The sequence below is a fragment of the Muscardinus avellanarius genome (genome assembly GCF_963383645.1).
Source record: "Muscardinus avellanarius genome assembly, chromosome: 19".
NCBI lineage: Eukaryota > Metazoa > Chordata > Mammalia > Rodentia > Gliridae > Muscardinus > Muscardinus avellanarius.
The window spans coordinates 31,347,256-31,354,223 of record NC_137805.1 but is presented as its reverse complement, the minus strand read 5'-3'; the positions used below and the strand labels follow the sequence as shown (position 1 = coordinate 31,354,223).

At 57.1% G+C, this 6,968-nt stretch overlaps 1 long non-coding RNA gene across 1 annotated transcript; it reads left to right on the top strand.

Annotated features, from left to right (window-relative positions):
- The first annotated feature begins 4,395 nt into the window (after positions 1-4,395).
- LOC308277456 lies at positions 4,396-6,421 on the top strand. The gene is made up of 4 exons (XR_013961702.1): positions 4,396-4,443; positions 5,349-5,403; positions 5,706-5,769; positions 6,309-6,421. It is a non-coding gene; the product is annotated as an uncharacterized lncRNA (long non-coding RNA).
- The last annotated feature ends 547 nt before the right edge of the window (positions 6,422-6,968 follow it).

Sequence of the window (6,968 nt, the reverse complement as noted above, 5' to 3'; positions counted from 1 at the left end):
TGATAATAAAAATAAAGTAAATAATACATCTGTAATTTTGGTGATTCCCAAGGATCAAATTCCTCCTTGCACTTTCTAGGGCTGGAGGGAGTGTCATTAATTCATATCTAAAATTACTGTTTAGTTTAAACCTTTAGCCGGGTCACTTCATCAGTTGCTAGGTTTCACTTTCCTCTCCCTCAAAGCAGACAAATACTGTTGCCAAGGCAAAGGAGTACACTTTTGTTAATCCAGAACCATGTAATCACCACCCTACCTGGCATTTATATGTTATTCTACACCTTGTAGTCACCTGTAGTTTGAAAATGGTGAGCAGTTCTCTCTTCTCACGCTGTGGAACACAGCCAAGTGCCCAGCCCTGTGCTCTACTGAAGCAAGAGAAATAAATTACATGCTTCAGTAACTGGTAGGTTTGCACCTAGGGGTGCTGGTTCCTCAGGACTAGAGATCCGCAATCCTTTCCTCTTTTTATTATCTCTTTGGCATTTAAGAGGCAGCGCCTTTAAGGGAACTTCTCGGCCTACCTCATCACGCACAGCCTGTGGACTGGGGCCAGGGAAAAAGGTGACTCAGAGTCCTCAGCATAGGGATTTTTGAGAATGTCCTTACTGAGTTTTAAAATATTCATAGTTGGAAACTGTGAATAGATTTGGCATTATATGAGAGGCAGCTTTTATCCTCATCAGAAAAAGAAGCCCTTTTCCCCCCACTGGGAATATTTTTGGTGATTTTCTTCCCTTGTCTTATCAAACCCTACTCTGATGGTGCAGGTTCAGTATTTAGTTTCTTTTTCCTCTTAATCTCCTGAGAGAAAAATTCTTTCTTCCTCTTCTTGAAAAACACTAGAACAGAAACCCAGCAATTAGGGGGGATAAAAGTAGCAGGAAAAAAAAATGCTTTAGAAAGAAGAGGCAGGGTGCGAGAGGGGTGCATAGAAACAAAACGCTGTGAGAAAAAGCAGAGGAAGTTGACCAGGCGCTGCGGAGGGAGGCCGGGAGGGCCAGCAGGGACGGCCAAGCAAGAGGCGACGGCTGGGTGGCAGGGGAAGTCTCCCGAGTCCTGAGAAGAGCCACTAACACACCTGTTCTTGAGGGGAACATTATGGGGTCAAGGGAGAGCCAGGGCCCAACGGTGGCCTGGTGGAGGAAAGTGCCATTCCCACCGTGCAGGAAGGAGAGATGGAGAGATACGGGGTTCCAAGACGAAAACAGTTCATCTGGGGCGGGGGTGCTTGCTGAAGGGCCGGGGAGCTCCAGGTGATAGGTGCTGTGGGCAATGGGGGCGCTGAGGAGAGGCATGGGGAGTCCAGGGTGCTTTGTAGAAGATGGGGATGAAGGGGGCGAGGGGTGGCTGAGGGAGGAAGCGAGCAGAAGTGGAGGTGAGGAACGGAGGTCCATGAGGCCACGCAGAGGGGGCGCTGGCACCCAGGAGGTGAGGGGCGCTGGGGCCATCCAGGCTGAGCGGGCGCTGAGGTGACGGTGGCACTGAGAGAGGGACAGGGAACTGAGGGGTGAGGGGGGCAGAGAGGAGAGGGCGCAGGGGCTCTGAGGGGGTGATGGGGCTTTGAGAGGAGGGGAAAGGGCCCCAGGGAGATGGGAGCTTTGAGGAGGGCACAGGGCTCCCGGGGGCTGGGCTTTGAGGAGGGCACAGGGCTGGGCTCTGAGGAGGGCACAGGGGCTGGGGCTTTGAGGAGGGCACAGGGGCTGGGGCTCTGAGGAGGCTCAGGGCTCCCAGGGCTGGGGCTTTGAGGAGGGCACAGGGCTACCGGGGCTGGGACTTTGAGGAGGGCACAGGGGCTGGGGCTTTGAGGAGGGCACAGGGCTCCTGGGGCTGGGGCTTTGAGGAGGGCACAGGGCTCCAGGGAGATGGGGGCTTTGAGGAGGGCACAGGGCTCCCGGGGGCTGGGGCTTTGAGGAGGGCACAGGGCTCCCGGGGGCTGGGGCTTTGAGGAGGGCACAGGGCTCCCGGGGTTGGGACTTTGAGGAGGGCACAGGGCTCCCGGGGCTGGGGCTTTGAGGAGGGCACAGGGGCTAGGGCTTTGAGGAGGGCACAGGGCTCCCGGGGGCTGGGCTTTGAGGAGGGCACAGGGGCTAGGGCTTTGAGGAGGGCACAGGGCTCCCGGGGGCTGGGCTTTGAGGAGGGCACAGGGCTCCAGGGAGATGGGGGCTTTGAGGAGGGCACAGGGCTCCCGGGGGCTGGGGCTTTGAGGAGGGCACAGGGGCTGGGGCTCTGAGGAGGCTCAGGGCTCCCAGGGCTGGGGCTTTGAGGAGGGCACAGGGCTACCGGGGCTGGGACTTTGAGGAGGGCACAGGGGCTGGGGCTTTGAGGAGGGCACAGGGCTCCTGGGGCTGGGGCTTTGAGGAGGGCACAGGGCTCCCGGGGGCTGGGGCTTTGAGGAGGGCACAGGGGCTGGGGCTCTGAGGAGGCTCAGGGCTCCCGGGGCTGGGACTTTGAGGAGGGCACAGGGGCTGGGGCTTTGAGGAGGGCACAGGGCTCCTGGGGCTGGGGCTTTGAGGAGGGCACAGGGCTCCAGGGAGATGGGGGCTTTGAGGAGGGCACAGGGCTCCCGGGGGCTGGGGCTTTGAGGAGGGCACAGGGGCTGGGGCTCTGAGGAGGCTCAGGGCTCCCGGGGCTGGGACTTTGAGGAGGGCACAGGGGCAGGGGCTTTGAGGAGGGCACAGGGCTCCAGGGAGATGGGGGCTTTGAGGAGGGCACAGGGCTCCCGGGGGCTGGGGCTTTGAGGAGGGCACAGGGGCTGGGGCTCTGAGGAGGCTCAGGGCTCCCGGGGCTGGGCTCTGAGGAGGCTCAGGGCTCCCGGGGCTGGGCTCTAAGGAGGCACAGGGCTGGGGCTCTGAGGAGGGCACAGGGCTCAGCTTTGAGGAGGACACAGGGCTGGGCTCTGAGGCTCAGGGCTCCCGGGGCTGGGCTCTGAGGAGGGCACAGGGCTGGGCTCTGAGGCTCAGGGCTCCCGGGGCTGGGCTCTGAGGAGGGCACAGGGCTGGGCTCTGAGGAGGCACAGGTCTCCCGGGGCTGGGCTCTGAGGAGGGCACAGGGCTGGGCTCTGAGGAGGCTCAGGGCTCCCGGGGCTGGGCTCTGAGGAGGGCACAGGGCTGGGCTCTGAGGAGGCACAGGTCTCCCGGGGCTGGGCTCTGAGGAGGGCACAGGGCTGGGCTCTGAGGAGGCACAGGTCTCCCGGGGCTGGGCTCTGAGGAGGGCACAGGGCTGGGCTCTGAGGAGGGCACAGGGCTGGGCTCTGAGGCTCAGGGCTCCCGGGGCTGGGCCGCGAGGGCGGCCGCGGGCCGGGGGTCGCGGGGCGGCGGGCCACTCACCGGCTCTGCGCGTCCTCCGGCCGCGGGCGCGGGCGCGGAGACCCGGGCAGCTCGACGGGCCCGCCCGGCGCCGCGCACTTTCGGTTTCCCTTCCCGCAGACCCTGGGCGGGGCGAGCAGCCGGGCGGGCGGCCGGGAGGAGGCGGAGGCGGAGGCGGCGGCGGCGGCGGAGGCGGAGGAGGCGGCGCGGGCCGGGCGGGCGGGCTCGGGCGGGCGGCGCTCAGCTGCCCCCGGCGGCGGGGCCGGCGGGCTCGGGCGGGCGCGGCTCTGGGCCGGGGACTGCGGGGGGCGGGTTAACAGCGCCCACGGCCTTCGCAGGCCTCAGCCGGCCTCGGAGCAGGGAGGGCCCGGCGGGCCGCTGGGAGCGGGTGAGGCGCGACATGGCGGCGAGGCCGAGGAGCCCGGGTGGCCCGTGTGTACGCGGAGGGGGCGGGGCGAGGCGCGGCCTTGACAACCATTAGGGCGCCTCGGGCTGCGCGGCGCGGAGACTACATCTCCCAGGCGGCACCGCGGGCGAGGGCCGGAAGGGGCGTGGCGCACTGGGTGCGCATGCGCGAGACTGGTTATATAAAGGCGTCCCCGAGCGGTCTCGTTCTTTTGCTGCTGTGGCGCTCTCATGTTAGGTGTCTCCTCGAGTCGCTCTAAAGAATGGCCTACCCTGGCAACCACGTTTTGTGTATGGTGAGTTCTTTCAAGCTCCGGTCCTCGGTCCTCTACGTGTCCTCACCTCTGCGATCAGTCCCCAGATATTATCCCCTCTCTGTGGCGCCGATCCCAAGTGGGTATGAGTGCCGTGGGGAAAGTGAGCTGCGGAAACTCAATCCTAGTGAGTGGGCCCGAGGAACCCTTGGCTGGTGTAAATGATGACTTAACTTTTTTCCCCATCAGATCGACCATGTTGATCTCTTACAACACTAGCCAGTTACTTCTGATACACCAGCTCCAGATGGCTCGGCCCTGTTATATTCTGTCCATGGGGAGATGGCGAATCACGCCTTATGTTTTGTAGGTCAAGATGGTCGGGGTACAAAATGGATCTTGGAGACCGCGAACCTTTGGTCTTCTCCACGGACCCCATTTAGACATCTACAAACTTTGACCTCCTGAGTTCTTGGGTAAGCACTTATCTTTTTTGACCGATTATAGGAAACACGCTTTTTTAAGGAGGTTACCAGTTTAGGTGTTAGGGTCCTGGTTTGAAAAACGGACAAGGTGAGCTGGGCGTGGTGGCACGCGCTTTTGTAATCCCAGCATTCGGGAGCCTGAGACCGGAGGGTTGCAGTTGGTGGACAGCCTCAGCTACTTAGTGGGGCCCTCTGCAAATTAGTGAGCGCCTGTTTCAAAATAAAGAATAAAAGTAGGGCAGGGGGTGTAGCTCGGAGGTTGAGTGACCCTGGGTTCCATCCCAAGACCTGCCAGAAAATGCCCAAAGTGGAATGGCGTTTAGTTTCTTAATGCCACTTGAAAGGACGTTTCTGGGTGCTATACCAAGTAGATGAATAAATGCTATCTTCTGTAAAGCCAAATGTGTTTCTATTCTAGACACTCAAACCAATTCTTAATTGCTTCACCACTTTTAGTTTGCTGAAAGCAGTTAGAAGGCACTTCGCTGGCTTGGAACCTTACTGTCCCAGTAACAGTAAGGGAGCCCAGGCTCTACTCATTAAATGAATGCAGATGGCCACATGTAGTGGCATCTATAATCCTAGTGCTTGGGAGGCTGAGACCGGATCTCGGGCTCGAGCACAGCCCCAGCAATATAGTGAAACCCTGTTCCAAAGCAAAAAAAATTGAGTGGAGACGAGGCAGAATACCAGCCAAATGTTAGTCTTATTCAGGGCTAATGAGCTCTGCTGGCATATATGATGACTGAACTTTTTTCCCCGACAGATCGACCATGTTGATCTAAATTTCTAAGCCAGTTTTTGTCTGATAAGCCAGCTGGAGCAGCAGCTGCTCCCACCCCTTTTGCAATGTGGCAAATGCAGCTGATGGAACTCTTCTGTGATTTTCATCTTAGGTTAACAGACCAGTCTTGGAGTGGACCAGGATGAATTTGGTGTGGGAAAGGACTGGTAAGTTGTAGCCCATGTCTTAGCTGGCTGCATGTAGTCTCTGGGGGGGCTCAGTTTTCCCCAGTGTGGAATTGCTCCTCTTACTCCACTTTAGCCGATGCAGTTGATGATGTGACTTTTTTCCCCATCAGATCGACCCTGTTGATCTAATTACACCACTAGCCAGTTGTGCCTGATGCATCGGCCCAAGATGACCTCTGTCCTTGGCTCTCCGCTACCCTTACATTCTGCCGTCTGTTTTTGTCGGGATTGCTTTGTTTTTTTCTTTCAGCATTCAAATTTATTTTGTCAATTTCTTACAGGTCAGAAATTCTGAATGCCAGTGTGATGTCAGTCTGACCTTCGATTTGGTTGTCTGACCAGCAGGTGAGGCTGTTTTCTAGATGTCAGACCCCATAAGCAGAAATTTGCCTGCTTTGGCCCCATTTCAGGTTGGATAGGATGTAATAAGATAGACAGGTTACTGTAACCCAGGTTGCTGACTTGTGTAGTACTGGGGCAATGATACATCCCTACCTCTTAAGAACAGGAGCTGGGAAGACCTTCCCTCAAAATAAGGGTTGGAGCTGGGTATGGTGGTGCATGCTTGAAATCCCAGTACTTAAAGGCTAAGACAGGATGACAGGCTCCTAGAAGTGCACTCCCTTCAGTCACCAGGACCAAAGGGAAATACGCCAGCATTCTGTGTTTGATTTTCCTGCCTGTCTCCCAAGTGCTGGGATTACATGTGTGCAACTTCCTGGCTGAGGTTTAAAGCATTTCATTCACTAAAGTAGGTATCTCCGTGTTTCCTGGCTTTGGCCTTGTGGGTGGACAAAGTGTAGTGACTAGATCTTGGCCAGATGTTCCCATTTCCCAAATAGGCAGCACTTGATAGCACGAGCTATCTCTTGTTTTCTTTTTAGAAGCTTCTCTGGAATTGGAGTGCAGCGCCTCCTGAATGATCAGAGCTGTGCTAGTTCGTGTTGACTGCCTGTTTCTCTGAAGATTAAGGAACTCGGTTTGCCTGGCATGGTGGCACATGCTTGTCATATGGACAAGGAGGATCTCCATTGTGGACAGCCCCGACTACTACTTAGTGAGGCCCTTTGCCAACTCAGTGAGGCCATTTCAAAAAAATACTGGAAAATAGGGCTGGGGATGTAGCTCGGGGTGGGGGGAATGCCCCTGGGTCCCATTCCTTTAACACAATGCTCTTGTATTTAGCCATTGAGATAAATGCTGAACATGATGAATGTGTGTGTTTCATTTGGGTTACTTACTAGTCTGAGGGGGAGAACCTAATTGGGTCAGGGCATGTCATGTGCTCTGCGTGTGCTCGTGATGGGATTCTGAATACCGCAGGGTCAATTCTCAACAGATGAAGGCTGATTTCACCCATCTCTCCTTGCCCAGAACAATAGATCACAATTTGACATGAAGATGAGATGGGCTCTAAAATGACCTGTTGACCCCCTCATAATACACTCTGGCTGGCCTAGTGCCTCTTGGGAGACAGACAAGGGTCACATGTTGAAAGGGTGCCCGCAACTTTGCAAGCACCTCCTTGGGGTGCTGGGGGGAAC